The following is a 27,905-nucleotide window of genomic DNA, read 5'->3' on the forward strand; positions in this document are numbered from 1 at the left end:
ATTCTGGGGATCATCTAAAAATGAAACCATTTGACCAGATTTATAAGGAGGGGGGTGTCGAGGGCTTGGTGCCAGGCAGCTATCATTAACCTCAGGGCTTTAGCGCTCCCTGCTCTCTCATTTCATGCTCGTGATCTGAGGGTGTGAATTAGCCACTGCCCCCGGCAACCCAACTTAGTTACCGGCTGGACAACATGAAAGCAATACACAGAGCTGCATAAAGAATCCTCTCAAAGCCCCCCCCCCCTCCTCCGCACACACACACACACCCCTCCCTTTTCCTCCACACCCTACATCCCTACCTTCTCCTGAGGGAGCGAGGTGGGGGGATACCCGTGTCATGTCTATAATAGACAAGTGGCAGGTTCACCTTTGCCTGGGCCGGGGAGCTTAGAGGGAAAATATTATGATTTACTTGGTGATGTTCACATACATTAAAGCTTACAGTAAGTCGCTGAGGATAAGTGAAGCTGTGTGTTGCTGACGTGATAGGAAGAAATGCATTCACAGGGTTAAAAACATAAACACAAATTGTGCAAAGCAAACACAAGCTTTCATCATATCATTCAACACGAATACTTATTTACGCGATTTATTCAACACTTTCATATTCAGGTTCTTGTGCAACTTTCTGTTTGCGTCATAAACGTGCAGAGAAAGCTGCAAAAACACAGCCAAAGATCTGATCACCAGGTAATGCATTTTCCAGCCAAATATTCCTCCATTCACTTAACCCCTGTGACCATAAAGCAATGTGATGCTATATACTGTAAGTCTATATTTTGGTAAAAGTAATGCTGGAATTTAAATGGATTTGGTTTGTAGACACACTGTACCAGCTGATGGAATAACAACACTGTGCATTCAGGGAGGGATGATTGAGCTCGATACTGTGTGTGCAGTGTGTGTGTGTGGATATGTGTGTGTGTGTGGCTGCAGGAATACTGACATCAGTGCAGATATGGAGGCAGACACCTGAATCTAGTCGCATGTCATTATAGCAGCCAAATTCTTCACAAACAGCCATGACTCCATGCTGACACTCTCTGGCCCGGGCAGCAGATTCCCTTAAAAGCAGCAAAATCGACTCCTGTTTAAATGTTTATTGGAATATTGCACATTTACCGAGGCAGAAAAAGAAGTTTCAGTGTATAAACAGGAAGATAACTGCACAGAATGCACCATTCAGACCTCACTCGGCAAGTTTTCTTTCCCTCACTGACTCTGAGACTCCAACAAATTTCATCACATACTTTAAAATATTCACCGCAGCAATTATCACGAGTTTATCACAGTTTGGGAAGAGAATTTGACTAAAAATGTTAAGTTTCTATTGAGGTCGTTTTGTCATTTGGTGTAATTAGCTGTAACGTTTTCTGCTGCTGGTGGAAACATCGTCGTCCTCCTCCTCTGTGACGGTGACAGCAGCTCTGATTTCTCCTCCAGTCACTGGGAGGCGCTGCATTTGGAATCAGCACCACAGTCCTGGTATGCAGATCAGTGTGTGTATGCATCAGAAAATCAGCCCTGAGGCTGTCACACATGTAGTTGCTCTTCTGCTGTTTTATGTAGATGACGGAGGGGCAGCAGCTTTTGCTTTCATAATTATTAACCATGAAAGTAAGATATAAATGTTCTATTTGCTAATTTGTTCAGTTTAATTTCTGTCTTGATCCCAGATGATCAGTGGTCTGTTTTCTGCAGTGTTACATGCTGAGTAACCACCAGTAAACTCTGCTTCTGACCAAAGAAAAATTTCCTCCATTAGGGGGCGATATGAGGAAAATATGTCAGGATGTTTTTATGGCAAGATCAGGATTTTATCAGGATTGTTTTTCATGATTTTTTTTTTTTTAATTTTAAGTTTTTGGCCTTTTCATGCCTTTAATTAGAGAGGATAAGACAGTAGATAGAGCAGGAAACAGGGTCGTTTTGTGAATTGACATACAGGAAAGAGGCCACAGGCTGGATTCAAACTACGGCCACCTGCTCAAGGGTGAACCTCATGGGGCGCGGCCTAGACCACTAGGCCATCTGCACCCCTTTCATAATGCTTTTTTTTTTAAAGACTGTTTTGACCCAGAAACAGCATTTTTAGCCCCAAACATTTCTTATCCTGCTTTCTGAGCAATTTTTTTCAAAGGGCAAGAAACATTAAGAAAAACGAAGCCTATGCTAAAGTGCTAAAAGTTGCTGTTCATGGAGAATCCACATGAGGGTGGTTGCAGAAAAGACCGGAAACCACTTACACACCAAACAAATAAAACTGACTTTATGGCATTAAAGAACTTATTTACAGCCGGGTTAGAAGAAAAAACACTTGGGTCTGAATCGGTAATTTCACTGTTAGCACACATTGTATGGGGGGATCTTCTGATTGTCCAATCCGTAGGGATTGGTAGCTTTCACATTTGAACAATGCAATACCAATACCCAGTACCTGGCAATCAGTACCGGTACTCAACGGTACCAATTTTCTGTACTTTTTTTGTGTTTATGTGGTAAAAAATACCAATTTGTTTAATAACAAAGTATAGAGATTTTCCAATTTAACATATTTATTCTCCATTAAATAACCCCTTCAATGCTGTGTTCATGTCCAGCATGGAAAATCACCTACTCTTCCACTCCCTCACAGTCACAAGGATGTATTGAGGTACCTAAACATGGTGCCTTTTGATTTTTACATGAATTGGTACCTGGCACTTTTGACAGAATTGGGTCGGTACCCATAAAAGTACCTTATTCGGTACCCATCCCTACTAATCAGAGACACAGCTCGGCTCACGTGACTGACGGTGGTGCCCTTGAGCCTTGACAAAGGAAGCTCAAAGCCGGCATCAAATCCAATATGGCCGCCACAAACAATTGGTTTCATTACTATGCATCAGGAGCACAAAATGACATCATGATAAATCCATTCAGGTAAAGACGTCAGCTGTAAGAGTTGTTGAGTTTCTACTGAATGTACAGAGCTTTAGCTTTACACAAGTAGCCTTGGCCCAGTCCACATGGAGTTAAGTGAGACATTACTGAATATACCTTGGTTTGTTTGTGACCTCGACAAAAAATGTAAAAGTACACGCCATTCAGAACAAAATTCATTTTAGTAACATAATGCATTGTAAGATAAAAAACTGTTGTACTGAAGTGTCCATCGGTAAAACACTTCAGCCCTCAGAGGCATGACCAGCAGTGTTTCAAAGTGACGAGAAAAAAGCTTCTCGTACACATCGTATTTATTTATTATATTAGTACAAATTCATGCTGGTTTAAACTCCATTTACAACCTGAACTTCTCTCCTCCTCGGTGCCGTTTCTTGACTCGGGGTGTTTATTGGAGCTGCTCTTGTTAAAGCTCCTCAGTGACGATGAAGATCAGTGTTATCTGCAGAAAGGAGAGCAGTGGAGGAAACATTCAGAGAATTAGTGCAGATAGATTCCTTCCCTATCATTAATAACAATCCTTCTCATTTTCTCTTCAGACTTTCAGATGTTTGCATATCATTTGTATTTTTAATTGGTGAAGTTTGATTAAACCCAGCCCCTAGTGTTATATGGCATTAGGCGCTGCCATATGTTAAGTTGTGTGCAGATTTCCATAATCATTCTGCCTGTTTGAGGCGCTCGTCTTTTCGCCGCGCGGCTTTGATTGCATCTTGCTCAACTTAAACGATGCCTTGTGAGTTGTTCAGTTCATCGCTGTGACCTTTAATCTGCGACTCACAGAATGCTTCCATCTATCATGGTTGTCACTTTGAAATTCCTAATCTGGTCTGAAAAGTCTTTACAAGTGCAGCTGGATTACTGTGTGATAATTAATCATATTCAAATGCATGAAAACAAATTTTGTTTACATATTTGTGATCACCTAAAAATGAGAAAAAGGAGGGAGGAGTGTGTCAGCCCTGTGAGGAAGGTGAGGTGTGTGTTTGCATCACATTTGGTTTAAACAAGCAAGCCGAGGATGATTTGTTCACTGAAATAAACAGAGGGCATGTGCTCCTTTCATTTTTCATTCAAATCACATCCAGATCAGAGCATTTGACTTCTCTATCTGCTGCAGGCAGAGTCATTAATGTGACAGGTAATGTTAGATATGAACTCATGTCAACAAACCCAAGCAGTCATTTTCTTTCAGTTTTTTATTGGCTGAATGCAAATGACATTCTGCAGTGTTACACCAAAGGCAGGCACGGCTAATCTGCTTTATCGCTGCAGCAACAGGGGGAACTTTTTGTTTCTCAACTTCCAGATTTGCAGAGTCAAGTCTACATGAAAATCACTTTTTGTGCTATGATACTAATCCTTGTGTGCTTTAGGAGTAATTACACTTCTGCCTTGATTTCATGGAAGTCATTTTATCACAACAAAAGCTTACACTGAACAGCTCAACATCTTAAATCAACTGCACACCCACTATAGCAGATAAATGCCGTGTGCAGATATTACTGTTCTGGATCAATCTTTGCACTCAACATGAAACTCTAATCACACATCTCTCATTTATAAGTGAAACTAGTGTATTTGGTTTGTATAGAGCAATCATCCCATTTATTTTTGTTCACAGTTATAAAGAAGTACAAAAATCAGATCAGTGACATTCACACTAGAGTCAGAGAAATAAGACTTTTATTTTTCAAACCTCCTTGTGCAGGTGAGTCAACCCTAAAAACTCACAGTGATTCATCAAATTTGACCACAAACAGATTAGCAGCCTCCTTTCTAAGTGTATTCATGTCCTCACTTTTTTGTTTCTACATTTGTTCGACTCTTTTCTCTGCCTAAAACACGTTGATGTACATGAGCCCTCTTCTAAACCTGTATCTGTTATTTCTCAAACTGTTTTTGAAAACACTTTGGAGCTACAAATAACCTGTTGTGGACACTTTGCATCAACAACAGCAACTCTCAGTTATTGATTTCTAATTCCTGTTGATCCCCTCTGTAGTCTCACTACAGCAAACACTGAAGATTCAGGAAATTGTACAAATTTTCAGTCAGTTTTTAACTCATATATTTACTGCTTTAACTTAGTTGTTAAATTGCTCCCCCCAAAGAGAGAGGTTGTAGCTCTTGTTGTATATCAAGATTCAAAAGCAGCTCATGGTATGACAGGTATCGCTCAGCGGCATGTGCAGGTTGCCCAATGCAACATGCTACTGAGTGAAGTGCCGCATATCATTGGCTCAACACCAGGTGGCAGTTGCTTAATGCTATGTACATGTCAGTCAGTGGCACATGCCAGTTGCTCAGCGACACTTGCCAGTTGCTTAATAACACATGGTGGTTGCTCAGGGCCATGTGCAAGTTACTCAGCAATACATGTCAGTGGTTTAGCAATACAATCCACCGGCTCAGTGACATGTGCCGGTTACTCAGTGACATGTGCCAGTTGCTCAGTGACATGTGCTGGTCAGTCAGCGTTTTTTTTGTAATACAGTGGGTGGTTCAAAGATGAAGAGGTTTTCCCACAAACTTGCCAGCCTTGGTAACCTTCATGTTCAAAGTTAGATCTTGACCAAAACACTTGCATGTTGGGTGTCCAATCCCAGTGCCGCTTTGGGATCCTGGCTGAACTGCACATTTCCGGTCTCATCAGCTGCTTTATCAATAAAGTGGCAAAAACCCTCAAACAAGCAACAAGAGCAACAAAACTTTTAAGAAAAGCAAAATGAAACCCTTCGATCAGGGGTGGCCAACTTGCGGCTCGCGAGCCACTTGCGGCTCTTTGCCTTTCAGTGTGCGGCTCTTCGATCCACTAATAAAACTGATAAATTGTTGCAAACATTGGGACCAGTACTGGTCAATACTTGGGTGATGAGATTGATACTTAAGTTTCAGTTTCTTTTCTCTACATGTGCTCCTCTCAATTGTTCATATGCTTGTAGATAGATAGATAGATAGATAGATAGATAGATAGATAGATAGATAGATAGATAGATAGATGGATAGATAGATAGATAGAACTTCGACTCTTCTGCAGTAAAACAGAAACTTGTCTTTGACGGGGCTTAAGGTACAAATTTAAACACACTTACAAACACAATAAATCTCTCTTTGAAAATTAGAAATATATTGATTGTTATATTATGTCCTTTTGTTTATGTGTAAGAGGAAGTGCGTTTGTGAGACCACATTTTTTTTTTGTTGTTGTTTTTTTTGTGGCTCTTTGTAGTACCACAGTATTTGCTCTTGGTCCCTAACTCGTTGGCCACCCCTGCCTTAGATTTTCTGCTGTGAACTGCATCTCACACTTGTGTTCACAACAGTTCTTTAGACATTGATTCAAAATGGAAAAAAAAATCAAATAAAAAACATTAACGACAACAATCAAGCTTAAAGTAAAGAAGGGTCATCTCGATCCTGGTTTGTGGACTCAAACCACCAACAGTCCATGGCAAGTCAACACTGTTACAGAGGTTTATTAGTGCCTTTGCATTTATACATTCATCCCTCTGTGACATAGTCTTGGTGTCCCAGTCAGTAAACCTGGATCACAATAAAACACCTACACTGATTTACAGTGATCCCACCTGGTCCCTTTATGGTTCTGTATGAGCACCAAGATGACGTGGTGCCAGCATAACGCCTCTGTGACATCATATCACAGCCCTAACAGGGGGTGTAAATATCACACTTTACGCTGGAAATATAAAAAGGGCAAATGAGTGATCATCCCATGCCTAACCCAACACTGTACCTAAAGTCAGGTGTTTCCCACCTTGTAAAGTGACTTAGATTTTTCCTCAGTTTATTCCGGCTGTGCCAAACAAACATGCTGCTGTTTCAGCCCAGAGGCCAGAGGCTCAGCTACAACACAGAGTCTTTAAAGCTGCCAACAGCAGGCAGGGTTAAAATCCTTCATAGGAACATGGTCTAATGACTGGGTGACAAAGTTTTCATAAGAGTTGGATCTTGTAACACAAGCCTTTATTTGTCAAAACTGCCCATATTCCCCATGCACCTGATTTATTTCACCTGTTAACAGCAGTAATGAAAAAACCCTGAATGAGGATTGCTATCGTTTTAGAGTTTTAGAGCCTCAGATCCTCTTAAATGGGATTTTTTTCTTTCTTCTATTTTTTTTTTTTTTTTTGCAGACGAGTCTCGGTTATGTTTTCTCTTTGTAAAAGACACATTCTTTCGAAAAGAGGAAGGAAAAAAACATTTCACTTTTCAATTACCCCCAGCTCCTTCACCTCGGCCGTCCTCCTCAGGTCTAGTTTCCAAGGAGAGGAGAGAAAGAGAGGGATGCTTTTCTCTTGCATGGCAGCACCCCTCCCTCTCATTCTTCTCCTATCATTGCAGCTTCCACTTTTATGCATGAAACAGAGAAGAAGATTGAAAGCATTCACTGGCCATTCAGACAATGAAGAAAGGAGATCCTCAGAGCTTTATTAGATATGAAGATCTACAATAAAAATCAATTTCTGGCCTCTTTATGCAGTTTAAATGACAAAGCCTCCACCCATTCAGCCATTGTATGCCGGAAAGTAATTCAGCAGCACCGGCCGAGACAAGAGCGCCGTATACTTTCTGACCTGCGATTGCAGATTCTAATATGATACAGACCTACTGAGATAATAGGAGGCACTTAATATCATCTGTTGAGAAGAAAAAAAAAGTTATCTCATATCTTTTGGTAGATAGATGGATGGGGGATGAGGTTTAAACCATTTCGTGGGCAGAATACTAATCAGGCTGAGATGGACAGCTGAGCGTTTCACTCTTACAGAGCTCTCAGTGTGAAAGTTTGCAACACAAGGCAAGGCCGTTTCACAACTCAGAGGTTCATTAGTCAGTCTGCAAGAAAACAAACATCAGATCAGTGTTCAGGTGTTGATTAAAGGAGTATTTAGAAAAGAAAATGAGCTAAAAACTCATTCTTTTTCTGACACTCAGGAGCATGAATGGTCATGAAACCAAAGCTCACCTGTCCCTCAGGTGTCTCTTAATACCAGATGATCAGTGGTCAGTTTTCCGTAGTGTTGCGTGCTAGGGGTACACCAATTACAATTTTCTGGCCGACCGCCGATCACCAATCTTTAAAAGCCTGACCTGCCAATACCGATCCCAATACCGATTTTTATTTTTTATTTTTTATAACTGACAGCATATACCTTCAATGTTCCAATCTTATTTAATTAAAAATCATTGAACAATACCTGTAAATCAGTAATCTTTTTGTTTTAACTTAAACAACCAATAAAGTGCCCTGAGTTTTAGGTCTCAGAGCAAAAAGTGACAGTGGCTGGCTGTCAGACCTTCCCGGAAGGATATAAGATCAGTTTCATATGTAAGGATGGACTGACCGCTGACTGATCGATAAGTATATGTCTACTTCTGACCAAGGAAAGTGTTCTCCACTAGGGGGCGATATGAGGGAAACACATCAGGATGTTTTTATGGCAGGATCAGGATCTGGATTTTATCAGGTTTGCTTTCGGAATGATTTTAAGACTGTTATGACCCCAAATATTTCTTGTCCAGCATCCTGAACTATTTTTATGCATTTTTTTTTCTTTGCACCATTCCATAACTTTACTCTAGTTTTGACTCTGCTAATGTAATTTTTGAATCGTTACATCCTGATAAATCCATTCATTAAAGTAGAGATAGACAGATACAGATTTTTTGGGGGCCGATACGGATTATTAGTTATCAAGGAGGCCGATAACCAATATTTAAAGCCGATATTCATTTGCAGTCAAAGTGAGAATATTGGTGTCAAAACTTTGAACAATACAAACTCCAACACTTAACCACACTTAATGCCTTTAGGCATATGTTTATTAAACAGCTCCCACGCTTAGCAGCATGTTTTATAAAGTAAAAAAATAAATAGAAATAAAGATAAATAAATAGCTAAAGTTTTCTACAGTGAATAAAGTTTTCCAAAATTTCAATGTAACTGCAATAAAACTGGACAGAATTGAGTTTGTGCTGCCTTTTACAGGCATGTAATGCAGTTAAATTAATATCAGATCCGAAACAACACAGTTATGAATTGGTTTCATATCGACCGTCAGATAAAAAAAAAGGCCGATGCTGATATGTTTCAAAATGCCAAATATTGGCCTTGATAATCTGACTGACCGATACTCTGTCTGTCCCTAATTTAAAGATGTCAGCTTTAAGAGTTGTTGAGATTCTGCAGAATGTACAGAGCTTTAGCTTTACACAAGCAGCCTTTGCACAGTGCAAATGTAGTTTAGTGAGACATTATTCTTTTATCATAATAAATTCATTGTAAGACAAACACTGGAAGCAGTATAAAAAATGGACCTTGGGCCTGACTTTGGACGTGCCTGGTCAATGGTGGTAACAGAAATCAGTGGTAGTAGTAGTCCTGGAATAAGAAAACTTTGCTTGACATGTCTGCATTAGTGTTTCTGTACCTGTGAAGTCCAACTTCACAGCATCACTTTGTGTGCAGTCAGCAGAATGACAAATGTACACTTATTTGTAAAGGAATAAATATTAGCATAAAGAGTATGTTTTAGAAATGGACACTGTGACATAGAGCACATTGTTTTAAGGCTGAGATGAATCAATGTTTCTCACATCCCTGACGTAAACAGTTAAGAATCTCATCCATCCTCTCCTGGATTTGGATGATGAGTCGTCTTCTTGGTTCTTCCTCCATGTGACCTGAACTCTGCCGTCCCTCTGTTTCAGGAAACTCTTGTAATCGATGACATGTGATTGAGCAAACTCAACAAGATGAATGATCCATGTTGCTGTAATGAAACTGTTTTTTTGAGCCTGGCTTTCATTCCTCTCTGATGGAGACGTGGATGAATTGGATGAGCACTGCACATCTCTAGGGGCGGGGAGATAAATATTAGGCCCGACTTCTCCTCCACCATGTCTGAAAAGCGATTGTTTCACTCCGCCGTCTTGACTGCAAGACATGTGCTATTTCAAATTAAACCTTCAAGGTCCCAAAGTCATTTATTCGTGTCAAAACAGAGGCAGAAAGAAACAACAATAAATTCACTGTGGATGTAAGAAATCACAATAAATTCTCAGTGTCTTAGCGGCGAGTGTTGTTTGCTTGTGGAGCAGAATAATATCCAGGATGCAGCACTCTATTCAACAGCCTAAAATGTGGAACTAATCTCCCTAAAAAGACTACTATTTGGCTTTATTGTTCTTCGTTCAGCCTTCCCCAAGTGTGAGCGTGTGTCCGTGGGGAAAGTCATTGAGTGTGAGTAGCCTTCTCCACCTCTGTTACTGCGAGAGTGTAAGTGGATCCTGATTCTCCGATAGCGCAGACAGAAGCCTCCTTGAGTGTTGGAAAAGTGTGGACCTTGAGAAGAACAGCTTTGCCAAAAATCCTCTTGTGGCCCCAGAGACCGCAGCACAGTGCTCAGTGAAAACAAAGATGTTATAAGCTAGCTTAGCTATTATCGCGCCTTTGCACTACATCTCCCCTGACACTGCATTCAAATCAGTCTCTATTTATTTGGAGGTTTATTTATTTATTAACACATTTTCCTCCTCTTTTCCAGGGAAAAATGACTAAAAGGATTATTTGTAGAATAACTAAAATAATTAGCAATGCTCTGCCTCTCAAATTCAGGCAAACTGAGTTGTATTTTCCCTGAATCCAGGCCTCAGTGTTGGCGTACCATTACTCCAGTGTGAGACACAAAGGTTTGTAAGTCTATGACTGTGACAAAAGGGCAGAAAAGGAGAGACTACAGTCCATCAGTCAATGACAGCCTTTATACTAAACACCAAGAGGCAAAAGACCTGACAAAAACCCATGTGTGCATTAGAAAGTATTACATTATAGAGAATTTACTGCAGTGCATTAGAGCAGATCATAACAGTATTGGACAAACTTAGACATCATGGACTTTCAGCACTGAAACAACAGTAACATGGACAAACACCTTCACAAGACACTCTAGTTTGAATGTCATGATCCTAAACTTTCTGAGTATATCTGTCTAAATGTTGTGTTGAACTGCATGAGTACATTAAAACACACAGTGGCCTACATTTTGACCATCAAACACATTCTGTGTATTTCTGAGTAAATCTTGATGAAGCAACAAAGTTTCCTTTGAAAACTCCACAAATGGAAGTTTATGTCAGAGAATGACTTCAATATAAAATAAAATAAACAGTTATCACTTTCCAGACATGTCAACAAAAGCTGAAAATATAGAAGCTGTTAAAAGTTAGTGGTCAATGGATTTAGATGCATCTCCTCCATAGGACTTAATCCAATTAGACTGGGGTTTGTTTGCTTTATGAAACAGCATCTGAAAGGTCAACTTGCCACTTGCCAGATCAACAGTATTTTTTTAAATTGATCTTTATTAAGTAGTTATTGGTCTCACAGAGACTAAAACTCACAGTAGGTAGTTACTATAGTCAGAGGGCCTGGTAGTCAGAAGACTAGTTTGGATTGGGGAACATCAACTAAATCCAAACAAGATTTCTGACTAACTGGTCTTCTGACTTATGAGCTTTTTGATTTTTTGAGTAGTGATTCTTCTGACTAATAGAACCACTGACTAGTGGGCCCTCTGATTTTCTGACTACCGGGCCTAATGATACACTTGGTCTGAAACTGTTTAATTAGATTGAGGCATGTAAACTACTTGATAAAGCTCAATATAAATTATATGTTTTTCTGACTGAGGGGCCTTTTGATTTTTTGTTCAGCCGGCCTTATGACTTACAGTAAGTCTTCTGACTAATGGGCCTTCTGATTTTCTGACTGGTGAGTCTTCTGACTCGAGAGCCTTTTTGATTTCTGACTAACAGGCCTTATGACTAACAGGCCTTCAGATTTTTTGACCAGTGAGTCTTCTGACTAATGGGCCTCCTGATTTTCTGACTAATGAGTCTCCTGACTGGAGAGCCTTTTTGATTTTCTAACAGGCCCTCTGACTTTTTGACAAGGAAGTCTTTTGACTAACAGGCCTTCTGATTAACAAGGCTTCTAATTTTCTGACTGGTGAGTCATCTGACTAAGGGCTTTTTGGATTTTCTGACTAGCAGGCATTTTGAGAAAACAGTGGATCCCTATGCTGTAGGCTGAACACAGGAACATATGAATGCTGCTGAGTATGCAAACCACAAAAAGTAACAACGCCTTGAATCAATGCAGACCTCAGTATCCTTAGTTTCTGCATTTCTGACATTTTAAGAACCAATGCTTATGCAGATGCTATTGATGTACAATCCATCTGTTTCAAAGTCTCTTCTTAAAAGCTTTATGGTCAACCGGTACAATTACAGCCAGTTAGCGCTCATCTCTATCATGCCAAAACTGCCACTAGATCCTTCGCTTGCCGCTCCGTTGCTTGATGACTGTGTGTTCTCTCACCCATCAACTCATAAGTGGACCACAAGACAGACGGAGTTGAGAGGCTGAGGCCTTCCCACATCAATGACAAGCCGCTTCTTGTTCATGTTGGGCTGTAAAACCTCAAACCTGTTGACTCCTGGTCTGACTCTGCCCATTGTGTTCTTGAAGCTGTTGCAAAGTCAAGGTTTATTTTGGTTTATTTTACAAGTCTCGGGCTGATCTGTGTAAATTAATTTGTCTTTGCTCCAGGATCTAGTAAAAAATAGAAATCTTTTGTATTTGATCTGGACCCTATCCTGTTGGAGCTGAGAAGGAGCTGGGACACAACGGAGCGGTACTGGTGCCAGTTGACACATTGACCTGAATAGAAACCTGTCAGATCTGGTGCTGTTGCAAAGCAAAGGTGGAATTGGTGATTTGGGTATCAACAGACCCACTTCCCATTGTGCTTGAGGAAAACTTTGTATTTATCAACTGCAGAAAAAAACAAAAACAGAAAACTGGGTAATTGGAAAACAAACATATTTTTTAACTGTTTTTGCACTGCATGGGCACCAAAAAGATTGATAGGGTTTGTAGGCTGTACATATTCTTATTCTCTGATATCTCTGCTAATAACTAAGTTAGCAACATAAGGCTTTCTCACAGTGCTTGACTTGAATAAAATGAAAAGTTGCCCCCAGTCTTCTTCACCACCAGTTAGCATCTGCTTCACAATTACACCAGCAATGTTTCCTCAAACTGTCTCCTCTATGCATCACAATCACAGAAGACAGCAACGGTCCCCTGAAGGGAGACGCCACCTGTCTTTGTAAACAAGAGACTGTTTCTACCAATAATACTCTGATAGCATGATGAATAATGTGATATAATTGGAGATGAAAGATTAAAAATGGCTGAATGTCGTGGTAAACACACCTCTCATAGGAGCACCTGCAAAATAAAGGACGAGGTGGTGTTAATAAGTCTGTGTTTGTGGGGCCACAACTGTGTGTTATTGACTCAATAATTTAAACAGAACAATGTAAAGCAATATATGCAGATCCATGCAGAGGGAGGCTATAATGATACGGTGGTGGAAAATAGAGCAATGGGTTAACACTTAACAAGCATGTTGTGCTTGAATCAGGATGTGAGGATAAACCATCGTTCCAGTCTCACAGATTGGATTTCAGTTTTAATTTGATTTCTTTAAGATCAAGGAACCCCTGCTTATTTAACAAGAAAAAAATGCTTTTTGAAAAATAATCATGCTGTATAGCTGTGATTTTTAGACAGTTGTTTAAATGAACCAATGAATCCTCGTGTTATCTTGAACAAAGAGCGTGATCCTGCTATCAGACACTTCATTCATGTCTGCTCAATGCCTGAAAGACAAAGTGGGTAGCACAACAAATTCATTTAGAGCAGTGCTAAAACATGATCGGCATCTGTATAGGCGTGGGGTCTTTTTGCCAAGATTAATTATATTCATTATACAGCGCACTGCATACAAATGACCTTGTTTCCTGTTCAGTACAGTCGCTGATTTAAAACACACTGTTCTGAACACAATAGTTGGGAAACACAGTATCAAACTGTATTAAACTAACAGTTGCTGTAGCTTCATGTTGGAATGATGGGATTATTTTGACATAAAAGAAAGGTTTGGGCCCACACTTCTTTGCAGCTGTGGTGACTGTGGTTTACTTGTTTCTGTATAAAAACTCAATTTAAAAAGTCTTGCAGCAAGAAATGCTGAATGTAAACAACTCAGAGGTAGAATGCAACAAAGTGCACCTCCTTTAATGTGTTAGACTTGATTAGATTTTTTTCCATTAAACACAGTATTAGGTATTAAATGGTCATTTCTATATAAAGAAAGAACATGTTTTACAGCATTGTGTTGCTAGAGTTACATGTGGTGGTTTGGTCATGATAAAATGTATTTATGGACATTCTGCAGCCTTCTATTGAAAGGAAAAAATGGAGGCTTTAAATGATTTTACTGAATAATAGTTGTATGTACTGCATACTGCTTTTGAATGTAGCTTGTAGAATGACTGTTTTGTTAAAACTGTTTTGCAGTTTAGCTAGTCTTTAGTTTTGGAAAGCAGAGGTGAGGTAAAGCTGACTGCAAAACTGCTTCCATAGCATCAACCTGTCGTTAGAATAGAAATTTGTAGGTGATTTATATTGATTTAGATCATTTTCATGGCATGGACCAGTTACCTGTGAGATAGGTTTCCCCTCTGTAGTAGATAGAAGTGATGTTATTCACTGGTGTCTATGTTGCATCATTCTACTGTAAATGTAACAGACCGTTAAACTTAAGCATTGTAGCATTGTTGTAGTTATGTAAGATTACTGTAGTTGGCCGTAATGTCAATGTAATGTCACTGCATGGAACTGCAGTGTAAAAAACTGCAGTTCCATGAGTGTCCACTTGAGGCTGGCACTGAAAGTACCTGAAACATATTACACAGCAAGCCAAAAAATAACACATAACATTTTTTTTTAAATGTCAATTTTCATAGTATTAATAAACATTTTTAAAACCTGGTTTGGAAATCACTTCAGTCTGAATAGTACACACTAATGATACACTCTGTAGAGGAATCTGTTTTTCTAACTCACCAGTTTAGAAGATATTAAAGATGATGAGTTCACCCAATCAGAGGCAACTTGTGTTTAGATTTGCAAACGGTGTGCAGAGCTCAGCTGACTGACAGGCAGGCCCTACAGCCATTGCTACTGACTTATCTGTTGACTACCGAGAATATTAGGACATCCAGGTAGTTTTAATGTACTTTTTCACACAATTCATAGTAAATTTTGGACAATTTACTATGTACTGCTAGTATTGATAGTATGATAGTATTGTTTGCAGTTTCAAAAACAGCCATGGACTTTCATCTTAAGTAACATGTAACATGACCACATGCATCATTAAACCCTCACAAATCAAAACAAGACCTCATCCAAGTGTCCTTCGAATCATCGTCTAATTCTAACCATAATATTTTCTATTTTTAACTCAGTGGTTTTATTCTATAAAGACAAAATAAATGGGTGAACATGAGAATTTTTGGTCATTTTTTTGGTTTGTTTATATTAATAACAGATTTCTGCGGAGAGACTTTTGAATAACTTGGTTGAACTGATATGAAATACCATACCAGTACAGGATACAGCAGAGGTGTGGTTACAGTACCTGTTGAATAAGGTTCATGAAGATTTATTCAAACAAAGAATTCAGTTCCCACAGTTTCAAACAGGTCTGAATGTAGTTTTGTGTAACTTGAATTCAGCTCATTTAAATGTGCATCAATTAACAGATTAAATAACTGCCAATTAAATCCCTGACTGTTGCTCTATTGACTTTGAGCTAATTACAAGAGTTCATTGTTAGTTGATGATTTATGTGCAGCAGGAATCATGATACACCCTGCTTTAATCCATTCATTACATCACCATGAGTCATGGGTTAGACAAACACCACTCAGGTGAATTATTTGTTCCCTTATTATGTTACATCATTTGCTCCCACTTTCTTCTTTGACCCTCCCTTTATTCATGTTGACTCATTGGGCTGTGCTGATGGAGCACACAAGCAGATTGGCGCCGTTGTAAATATAATAATTGTGCCTGTGGTTTACCTGCTTTGACAGGAGGAGGTGTTGAAGCTGCTTTTCTGGCTGTGCAGGTTTGAATCCACGAGCTGTTTTTATAACTGAACATGTGAACTTCTCTTTATGCACTCTTTTGTCAGGCTCTGTTTATATAACAGTGCAGTCAGTACAATGAAACAGAGGCTGAGGAAGGGATAATGGATCAGAGACAAGCAGATATAACAGTTTTAATCACTGGCTGTGGATTAATATTGATAACATACCTCCGTCTCTCCCTATTGTGAAAAATTTGGCTGTGATCAGCGTTGGCATTTTGTGCTGGTGAAGTCAAGACCTGTACAGAAGTCAGTTAGCTTATGGTGCTGCAGCACCAGTGTCCTTTCCTGCTAACCAAAACATGCATTTAACTGACTGCTGAAACAGCAATGATCGCCATGGTGCAGATAGTTGTGTTAATCTGAAGTAGACACTGAAGTTATAGAAAGTTCAATGACTCCTGTGTTGGTGTTTAAAATCACTGTTTCACCTCATTTCTGTTAACCTGAAAAAAAAAACACTGCATTTATCAACCAAGCTGTCATTATTTTTTAGTGTCAATGACAAATTTGGCTAAAATTCTCAGAAAACTGAAAGTCTTTGAACTTTTCAGGGTGAGGAGGGCCTCAATGAGAAGCATATATGCATTAATGCATATATTTGTTTGTTTGTTGATTTGAAAGGATCCCCATTAGCTGACACCAAGATGACAGCTAGTCTTCCTGGGGTCCAGACAAAACATACAACATACACAATTTACATTCTCAATTACTCATAAATACAGGAAAAAAAGAAAGAAATGACAACACTTAACGTACTTGTAAAAAATAAAAAAATAATAAAATTATGAAAAACAACATCCCATATCACATGACAAAAACTCACTCAATCTAATAATAGTATAATCCAAGATAAAATTATGGTGTCAACAACAAATACAATTTCAGTCTCCTTTTAAAACCAGTTGTATCCTTGATTTCATGAACCACCAGTGGAAGTTTGTTCCAACATACAATTGACCTATACAATACAGTCCTCTTTAAACAGTCAGACTTAGGTAGGGGTAATGAAATCTGTCCACTTTTAGCTGCTCTGGTGTAATAAGAGTGCTTATTCGAACGGTAAGTTATATTGTTATAAAGAGACTTTGGAGTCTGAGTGTTAATAATTTTTATGAGAGTAAGTTAAAATATTAGCTGATAGTCTATGCTTCAGTATATGCTTCAGTCCATCTGGAATGACTGGGGAAACAGAGTTTTTCACCTGTACTGCAGCCAGTCACCAGGGGGAGCAGTTTTTGTGGCAACCTCTTCAAGACGATTGAGACGACGTCGTCTTTTTTTGCAGACAAGCTGCAGCCTTCAGTCTAAAAACATGAAGCCCATGCTGAAGTGTAAACAAAAGCAGTTCCTTGAGCGTCCACTTGAGGCTAGCAATGGAAGCTCCTGAAACCACATACACACCAAGCCAAAAAGTCATACAGCGAAAATAAACACGTTAACAGCCTGGTTCATAAAATGGTTCAGAGGCAGATTCCTCACACATGCTCAAGAGGCAACTTCAATAGTTCGAGCTCATCTGTTTAATTCAAGTGTTTCTACTAATATCCAAAGAAAATAACTGTATTACTCACAGGTCTGTAGTTTATAAAATATCAAATCAAGCTTAAATGATGTCTAAAAAAAATGAAACACGTGTTTACAAGATAGGTGTAAGTAATCCCTAATACAACATAAAGAATCAGTTTTACATATTAAAAATAAATTGACATTGTTAACCATATTATTACAATAAAATATTTTTCACCTGTTCTTGTGAAAAGTTTGTGATAATGTGACTTGTTCCTCAAAAGGTGTATATCTTCTCTAAAGGTTTTTGATGAATCTCTTCCACACATATTAAAGGGAAAACTGAATCACATTTAACCTTTGCAAATTATGATAATTTCACAAGAAGTGGTAGAAAACATTTTTGTTTGGCAGTGTATTTCATGAATTTTACAGAACAAAATGATCTAAACTATCAGTTTTAATTTGTTAATTAAACTAAAAAAACTAAAAAAAAAAAGAAAGAATTATAATGGCTGTTGCACACTCCCTATGGCACGTCTTGAAAGGTAATTTTTTTTCTTGTTCGTTTTTTTTAGATTTTCTTGTTAAGTTTTGAAGTTATTGAACTAACAGGTTTTGCTCATTTAAGGACGTCTGACTTGACTGTAGCTGCCTGTAAAGAGGCTAAAGACCCCCCTCTTTACCTCTTCCTGACCCAAATGATGCTACTTTGAGTTCAAGTTTCCAGTAAGCCCTGTGTTGACGGTAGGCTTCAAAACTCTGTATCAGAAACAAATGGATGACATCACAGAGATGATGTCAGTCTCTGGTCCATACGCTGCGTTTAAACCTTGTGCACAGATTGGCACACGGCTCTTTTATTTGATGATTTGGCACCAGGAGGAATCAGCGCCTGTACCTGAGTATTTCTGCCTCACCACTGTTGGACTCTGACGTTTTCTTCGCCTCTGATTGGTCCACTGGCACTGCTGTACCTCTCGCCACTGTTATGTGTAAACTTCCTGTGCCATCTTCAGTTTTGTTGATTTGACCTTTCCTCTGCTGTCCTCACTGTAAACAAACAAACAGTAGGATAACTTTATTGAATTGATATGATTAGGGTTAGTCTCCCAGAGCCTCTGATCAAAGCCATTTCCCTAGCAACAGTCTCCTCTTAAAAAATATAAGACTGTTGCTATGAACTGCCGCTATGTAATGACCAATCAGAATCGAGTATTTAACACAGCCGTGTAATAACCACATTTAACTGTCTGAAAAGGAGGCAGGAAGAGGACTGTAACAGCAGTCAACAGTTTTCAAATCAAATTTCTGCACATAATATTTTCTGCCTTTTTTATTTCTTGATATTGAGCCGACGGACACACTGCCCTTGAATAATTTACAAGCATGATGTGTGGTGCGTTTCGCTGCTTTCTGGAGAAATATTCACAGACGAGGGTACACAGTCTACTTTTCAGCACTACCTGTCCTTCCCTCATATGCCTCCTGCAACTTTGCAGCGTTTCCATTGAAAGGATGGGCTGATGTGACCGTAACTTTCAGCATTCTTATCCATCCATAACTATTACCACACCAGTCCTCTGCCTCGCCTCTCCACACTAGAGAAAAAAAAAAATCAAAGAGGGTATTAGGCAGCAGGGTTATTCCCAACACTTTGCTGGAGGCTGGCGTTAATCTGTGCGTTTTGGAGAAACGAGGTTAGTTAAGCATTTTAATGGCCCTAGCCCTGTGATAATTAGGCCTGCCCTGGAGGGAGCTCCAGTTGAGCCACTTGGGCCTTGAAATGGAGCCAGGGAACTAAAGCCCTGCACGCACACAATGATCCTGAACTAATTCCCTGAGTAAATATTTTCTCCCGTTCACTCCACAGCCTCTTTCTCTTTAAAGTTGTAAAAGGCCTGTTTCCTTTTCTCCCTTTCACACTTTCTCTTTTTTCCCCTCCTTGCTCCCTCTGCAGATATTTTTAGAAGGAAGCACTTGGAGCAGTTTTATGGAGATTTCATTCTTCTCTTTTATTTCTTTCTCCCTCTCATTGTGCCCTGTTTCATTGTGCGATAAAGCTCATACAAGGCAGTTTTTAACAGTTCTTCTGCGTGCATTTTTGAACAATCCCTCGCACGTAGAGACAGAGGCCTCTGTTGTGTCTTGTTTGACTGGCGTGGCCCTTGACCCGGGGACCCTCGGAGGGCCACTCTGACTGACTGATCCGATCCTCCTGAAGGGGATAGGTCTCTGTGTAGTCTTCTCTTCCTGTCTGCGTCTGGCTGCTCCCTCAACACAGAGAAGCCCCTGAGCTACGGCAGCTTTTGTTTCTCGGCACAAAAGACAGACTTCACATTAAAAGTCCTCTGTATGGTGCTGATCTCGCGTCAGTCTTTGTCGACGGGAGAATCAAAGACGAGCATTGGCGCTTTTTATTTAATAAAAAAAAAAAAACCATGAATATCAGAGACGCTTGGTAATAAGTCTATTGATGTGAAATAAATTCACAATTCCTGATTTGTTTTTGAATGAAGGCCTCTGTGTGTGTTTCTATCTCTACTGGAACTTGTGATACAGACTCAACACCTCCCGCCATTAAGTTGTCAATCTACAAGTTTGTGTCCGGGTGATAAAGTTCATCATCTTTCAAAGTGGTTGTTTGGAGGATGTTTTGAGTGACACGTGGCCCTCGAGCTACAGGAGTCAGCGTCCAGGTTTCCCAGGGACTCTACTTGTTTGGCTCAGGGAACCTTTGTGAGAAGTATCTTCATCTCACTGTTGCTCCGTCAGCCCATTTCTCCGGGCCACAGTGTCAGGCATCATTTATCTCTGACAGTGACGCTGTCTCCTGAGTGTGTATCTGTCTGTCTGTGTTAGCGTGCATGTGTGTTTGTATATGTGGCTGGGCCTGTGTCTCTGGCTGCATGTCGTTGTGTGTCATATGGGTGTCCCAAGGACAATCGTCAGAGCGGGCTTCAGCGGGATGAACAGGGAAGATGGATGTTTTGTGAACACAGGAGGATATCATTAAAGCTACCTGTGCAGAGCGTGATTGATTTGCTGAATCACAGGCGCTGGATGTTAACATAAAACCTGCAAATGGCTTCAATTTAAATATGTTACTTATCAACACTCCACAGTCCATCAAAGGTAAAATCCTCCAGGAGCTTTAATTTAAAAGGAACTCTGTCATTTTTCATTATACAGTAATTAGACGATTTTAATTAAAAAAACATCTGTTTTAATGTGACACATGGAGGCTGCCAGGCTGAGTGATGGACACGTGAGTTAAGTCTGACCATGCAGGACTCTTACCTCTAAGTTTGTTTCTCAGATTCAGATGGAACTGCTAAAGGTTTTGTGGTTAACCCATTTAGACTAGATGAAACTTTTACCTGTAAACACCTTAAAGGGCTGGATGTGACATGTAGGTCATTTCAGATGATGTCATCATTTTCGAGACATGTGACTCATGAAATGCACCGTGATTGGCTGAAATAGAGGTGGGGGGAATGATGTGCATGTTTGGGGATTTTTCTAATTGATGCTGAGGGTGTGGAAAGTTTGAGTGAATTTGTATTTCTCTTTTTGACAGATAAGATGGGTGACACTGTCTGAAATGACCTACACGTCACATGTGTATCTCTGAAAAGAGATAAATGAGCATATGTGGCACTCGACCTTAAAGGTATATGGGTGAAAGACGTGGTCATTAGGTGAAAATGATAAATGCCAATAGTTGTGTCCATTGTGTCTCATAAAAAATCTAATATTGCACAAAAAAGTTCTTATTTAAATGATTATAAACCAACTGACCCAAAAATAGAGAAAACATTGACGTTTATGGCATACTGACGTCCTCAGCACAACAAAACCTATATTATTAAGTTTAAAAAGGAAATATTCTGGATGTACTTTCAGAGCATATTTCATAAAAACAACTTATTTTATGTGTGTCCTGCTTTTGTGGTCACACCATTTGATAATTTAATTTAATAGGACTAATTGTTTGATTGGTTAAAGATGGTAGAGATGTCACATAAAAAACCATGGGACCAACAGAAATGCAAACTACACATTTAAACATTGTTTTAACAAGTTTAAAGCAAATTTTTGAGACCAACTCTTGCATCTGGTCCAAATGGGATAGTATGATTTAAAAAAGATTAATAACTATTGTTGTTCAAATTACTTAAAAAAAAAAAAAAAGTAATTAGTTGTAGTCGCTTGTCACTTTTCCAAAAAGGTGATAGAAATAGTGACTGAGTTACTCCTTCATAAATGTAATTAGTTACCAAGGAAATTAATTATTGTGCTGCTTTTATGAAAAACCTTCAAAGATGTATTTTGATGAAAATTTTACCTTTTACATCAGTGATGTTAAAGTAGTGTCTGTACCTCAGTCCTGAAAACACCACCTTTAACTTGAAAGACCGCTTTGGCCTCGCCACTGTTGCATCCAGTCCTCTTTTATTCTTCTTTTAACCAATCATCATCACTTAGGTGTCTGTCACCCCTCTCCCCTTACCAAAGAATGACAACCAAAAAAAACAAAACAAAACAAAACACATTTTGTTTGCAGCTCCTGTCCTTTGCCTGGCTAAGTGAGACAGGTTGGAAAACAGCTGTTAGATAGTAACATGCCAAATTTTGCTGTCAGTGATGGTAATAGTGATATAACATGTAAAATTTTTATTAGTTAGATGACCCCTTCCTGGAAAAAAAACCCAACAACATTGGTAACATGTTTATTTTCAACACTTAAATCCCCATCACTGAAAATTACTGTTATGAATTAGAAATGACCATTACCTCGCTGTATTAAATACTGGATTCTGATTGGACAAGAGCAGAGTACCTCACTTTAACCTTTTATCTCCACCATTTGCACAAACTGGATACAAACTGGGACCCTTTGAGTCATGATGGAACCAGTGGAGCTGGTAAAGCCCAGGATTGACCAACTTTCTATCCAGACTGAATACCAGAAGAAAGCTGACATCATTAGTGACATTTATCATGAAATGCTTCAATTTGTCTAAACCTGTACTCTAAAAATGTATTGGCTAATGACAGCTTGTGATTTTAGTCAAACCTTTTCATGTGTTGTTATGTGGATATTACTAACAGATAAGTCCAGGACAGACTGCAGGACAGGCTTGTTGTATGTCGTAGAGGAGGCTGCTCACACTCTCACTGTCAGCCTGTAGAGGAAACAGCGTTTTAACAACCTGATAATGTGTGCAGAAAAAAAACAGACGGTCAGCTCCCCATCTGCACGATATCACTTTATTAGAAGGACTTGCGCTGGGCACCACAGTTTCTCCGGCTTTAGCGACAATTAATTCAGAGTTATTTTCCAGAGGTCTACAAGCTTTACAAGCTGTTCTACTATATCCTGATTTCAACTGGAAGTGCTGGTTTGGGGGAATTCAAGAAAACAAACAAAAAAAAAGTCCAGAAAGAAAAAAATAGGGAACATATTGACCAGAGTGCAGTTGTAGAATAATATTTTTTTTAAAAAAGCCGTCACAACCGTTGTATTTCAGGAACAAGATAAGGTGTGTGAGCATGTGGCAGAAGACTCCAGTTAAAAAGCAAACCTGATCCTCAAACTGGGCAGGTACAGCTGCCGTGGAAGCACGATGGGTAACTCTTTACTTTAGAGGTCTGCAAATTTCATCACACTAAGGTGATAATTAGACTAAGTTTTTTTCTTGTTTCTTTGAAATGAGCACACAACTTCTTTGAAATATTGTCTAAATTTATTGTCACGAGTCACAGTTGGTAGGTTACTGTTTTTTTCCAGTTTCTTTGAAATTTACTCCAAATTAAAAGGTAAGAAAGTGACGATTGGCAAATTATTTATTTGAAATTAAATCACAACCAACCACAAAATGTTTTCAGAAGTATCCCAACATTTCTGCTGTTTCCAGAGGTGCAGATGATAAATAGCTGCTTAGTTTTTTAAACAGAAGTTAGGTTCATTGTTTCCTCTGATAATTACCTTTGAAATGTTCAGTGAATAATTCAATTTCCCAATAAGCAGTTGATAGTTAGCTATTTGTTATTTAATTTCACCAAGTTCTTTAGTACCCAGTTTGTTGATCTGCATAATTGAGATCACATGCAAAATGATAAACTTTTATGATTAGGTCTATAATGTTTTACATGATACAACTGAAGGTTTCAGGTGTGATATTCACCAAGAGTGGGGTTGTAAATTGACCTCACCTTATTGTAATAGACGCTGTGAGTACAGGCGCACTGCAAAACAGAATCTGGACAGAAGTTATGTGCTAATTTTCACCATATTCTCATGAAATGTAGGGGTTAATAACAAAGAAATAAAAAAAAAACTTTGTCTGATTAAATTACTTAAGTGCGGTGAAATTTGCGGACCTCTAAAGTAAAGTGTTACCGCAGGCTGTTATAAAACTGTGCCAAGAAAGGTCCCCAGAATGTGCTCTTTGGATGCGGCTGTTACGTCTGTATAACAGAGAGCATGTCCTTCATACGATGCTAGAGGCAGCATCCAGAGGTAGACTTCCAACTCAGGAGAATAGTTATTTTTTAACCAGATGCTAAGCGTTGTGGTGTGAAAGGATTTTTAATTCAGATTCAGGCCAGTTATTTCTGATGTGGTGTCAGTGGGACTTTAACAAGGCCTGCAGAATGATTATTTAGTAATGCTTACATCAGACTTTAAATTGTTTTATTTTATTTCATTTTGAAATGTTTGTCTATAAATTTTAGGCATTTTGATTGAAATTCTAAAGATTGAATGTGACATTTTGCTGCCAATATATCCAGTAGATTCAGAGGAGCTGGAGAGTCATCTGTCGTGCGTTTGTCTGATAGCGCTGACCCACAGTGTCAGACTTGGAAACCCTTTACATTCACACATTCAGCGATCCAGAGTTAAATAAAACATGAAATACTGAAGATAGTTTTTATGAACATACATGCTTTTTATCCCAGTATATTATTAGCTTAACCTTTGCTCTACACATCCTTTCTTTGTCCATCACTACCTCTTCAATCCCTCTATCGCCCTGCATGTCCCCTGCACCCCGCCTCTTTGTCCCATCTCAAGGCCATGGCCAGTCACAGGCTCAGGCCTCTGCTCCTAGCAGCTACTGACCCTTTGTGCCACCTTTATCACACACTTCTTTACCGTGGGCTACTTAACCACAGCGCTAACTGCAGGTCCTGCGGGTCTCTGTGATTGTGCTCTGCATTGAGCAGAGAGATGAGGATTAACACCGACACTCGATAAAGGGGTCAGAGGTGTGCAGTGATTATTTGTGTGTGTGTGTGTGTGTGTGTGTGTGTGTATTCCGGGGCAAGAGAGAGACAGTGAGGGAGTATGTGTGTAAGGTAAGCCTGTGTGTGTGTGTGTGGCTCTCACAGGGCAGAGGATGAAGCAGGAGGAAGGGGGTTGGGGACATGGCTGCAAGGTTGAGGTGAAATAGATGGATAAGGTTAGCTGAGTTATCAGACAGGAGCATCACAATCAAGCTGTCAGCTCAATGCCTCCCTCTCTCTGCTCTCTCCCTCTTTTTGATAAACAGAGGAATAGGATTACAATTTGGACTGGTCCCGGGGCAGCGAGGAAGCCTGCCCTGCCTTTCAGCCGCATTCTCTGCACGAAGAAAGGAGCACAAGAAAGGCACAAATCTGCCAGACGAGGCTTTCTGGGTGGTGAGTCCTGGTGGTGGAGGAAGAAGGAGAAGAAGAAGGAGGGCATGTTGCCAGAGAACAAGGTGTAGAGGTTGGATCACAGACGGGAAAAATCTCAACGTATATTTAGTTTATATCATCATTCACCCCTCACCTTGCGAGGCATTTTAACCATCTGAGCACAAAGTTAAGGTTGATATTTGCTCTGTGGAAAAGAAGCGAATAAAAAAACAGCTCTGCTCAGGAATCCAAAACTTCAACTAGTTTTTATTTAAATTTAAGTGGTAATAGTAATCAAGTAGTAATTTGGGGCCCACAGCAATACACTTGAAACATTATGATAAATTTTGCTTTAATGCTTTAAGTGTTGTAAAATTTCATAATAAAACTTAGATACAGGACAGTTCAAGGTAACTTTATATTTTTTTTAAAAAGGCACTTTGCCTAAAAACCACATTGTTCTGAATATAAAAAAATATATTTCATTCAAACATAAAGTAATTTATACATTCAATTACAAAAAAAAAATCACAATAGCTTCTCTGCTCAGTGATATTTGCCATTAATTTAAATATTTCAGCTTTTAATTGGCTGAGATATTTTTTCTTTACTGATTCAAAACACTTTGGCTCCAACTTAAAATTGCATGTAGGTAATTACAGGCTTACACTTATCCCCTTACATCAAATAAATATATGAATAAATCATATAGAACTGGTGCCTTTAATTACTGACATAAACACAATTTGAAAGTTTAATATTCACTTTCTAATACATATAATGATTCTGAAATATGGTCTTTCAAAGTGATGATTTCATTGGCAGATGTACATCTGAGCGCGAGCACATCACAGGAGGAGACGGCGTCAGTGAGGGTGACCCACTGCTTCAAGTCCAGTCACACACAGGTGCTGTCGGGCAGCGTTAGAGGAATCAGCATCAGTCATCTTCATCATATACACCCTTAAGAACTTCATGATCAAAATAATCAATGGCACTGTCGTTGACATCAACATTGGAATCAGTATGTTATATATAATAATGTTATTAATCAAATTAAAATATATATAACTAGCTTCAAAAATCACAATGCTGTTGACAAACATCATCATCATACAATGCACTGAAACTTTGGAGTTTAACATAAATAAGGGAAGTGTTTCTGTATATTAGTTCCTATGGTACAAAATAGTTTTCTAGTAGTTCTCTGAAATTATGGTCAATTCTGGAAAAAGAGCATCTTGTTTTCTAAATCTTGGAAAATGTAAAATGTAGTTTCCTGTTACGTGTTACACTTGCAGATGAAATTACAGCTGTCTATCATAGCTCAGAATGTAAACATCTCCCATACTCCTAGTTATAAAATACAAAAAAAAATCAAAAAAGACAAAAAACAAAGCAAAACAGTTTTTTCATGCAGACTTTTTGGTGTAATGATGTATTTTTTTAATCTCATAACATGTTATGATCGACTTGTTCCGGATTATTCTACAGAGTCAGAGTCACACTACACTGATAGACGGATATGTTGAAGGAAATTATGAACCAAATCTAAATCAAAGATAGTTGAATCAATAAAAAGTCACAGTTATCCGTTAATATTCAAATGAGAACTGGCTTTGCTCTTTCAGTCTTACAGTGATCTAATATTAATTACAAGTCAGTGTTATGTCTCATCTTAAAGTAATGAACACCGTTCCTGTGATGACAACACAAAAGCTCATGTTGTGGTTGTTTTGTCGACTTTGTTCGGGACACAAAAGGCTTGCTGTTCCTCCAGTCCCCCTGCCGACTTATCGTGGAAATATTTTAAAACGTTAAATCTACAGAGAGAGGAGGAATAATGTTGGGACAGCGACCAGAGCAGCAGGGCAATTAAGACAAATTAATTATGGCAGGGCGTGCAGGCAGAGCCCGGGTATAACATGTGAACCCACAGAGGTGTCAGAGCCACATGTATGAGAGCTCTCCAAGAAAAAGGGCTGTGGCCTCTGATCGTTTGCTATCACATCATCTGCATGGAAAGAAACTGCACTTTGTGACCCTGCTGATAAAAGATCCCCGTCCTTTAACCGTTGCAGCCGTCTGTTCTGCCCACTGACTGCATGGCTGAGCAGAAATTAAACCTGTGCTCCAGCTCCCTCAGCCAGGTTTCTGCACCAAAAAGACGGTCCATTGCGGTCGCTGACCCGTTTTCTTCCTTCTCATCTACATGTACATAAATTCCCTTCTCCTGCTCTCTCAAATATCTTTTATTCTTCTGGTTCCCTCGACATTTCTCGGGCTGAGGTGTCCAGGGAGCGGGGTGACCTTCTTCTTTTTAGACTAAGTCTTGTCTGGAGTTGAGCATAAAATTATCCAGGCGCCCTCTCTTTCTGGGACGGTGGAACTTGCTGAAAGTGAGAGCAGCCAGCAGTCTGGTCGCTGAGGCTGGATATATTTACAGGTATTTTCCAATTCTTACTCTTAAATACTCTCTGACATGTGGTGAACTCACGGCGGTTTGCCAGCGACCCTACAAGTCGTCTGGTCACAGTTTCTCTTTGTGTCGAGATAATCATGCATGGTAAATGTAGAAGTTCAGTGACAGATGCAACTGCAAAGTTTTTTTTTTCTTAAATTCATTTCAGTATTCAAAAAAGGGTTTTTATGTCACACAGTGATGGTAATTGTGTCCATAGAATATTT

At 39.2% G+C, this 27,905-nt stretch overlaps 1 long non-coding RNA gene across 2 annotated transcripts in view; it reads left to right on the top strand.

The window, feature by feature from the left end:
• LOC141789427 (uncharacterized) overlaps positions 1-25,529 on the top strand; it is a 146,337-nt gene extending 120,808 nt beyond the window's left edge. For both annotated transcript variants that reach the window (XR_012598210.1, XR_012598211.1), the window contains one exon: positions 25,109-25,529. This is a non-coding gene — a long non-coding RNA (uncharacterized LOC141789427). The remainder of the gene's footprint in view (positions 1-25,108) is intronic.
• The last annotated feature ends 2,376 nt before the right edge of the window (positions 25,530-27,905 follow it).

Source organism: Halichoeres trimaculatus, unplaced genomic scaffold (genome assembly GCF_033239565.1).
Source record: "Halichoeres trimaculatus isolate MK-OKI-2021-1 unplaced genomic scaffold, fHalTri1.1 fHalTri1_scaffold_4, whole genome shotgun sequence".
In the NCBI taxonomy this organism is placed as follows: Eukaryota; Metazoa; Chordata; class Actinopteri; order Labriformes; family Labridae; genus Halichoeres; species Halichoeres trimaculatus.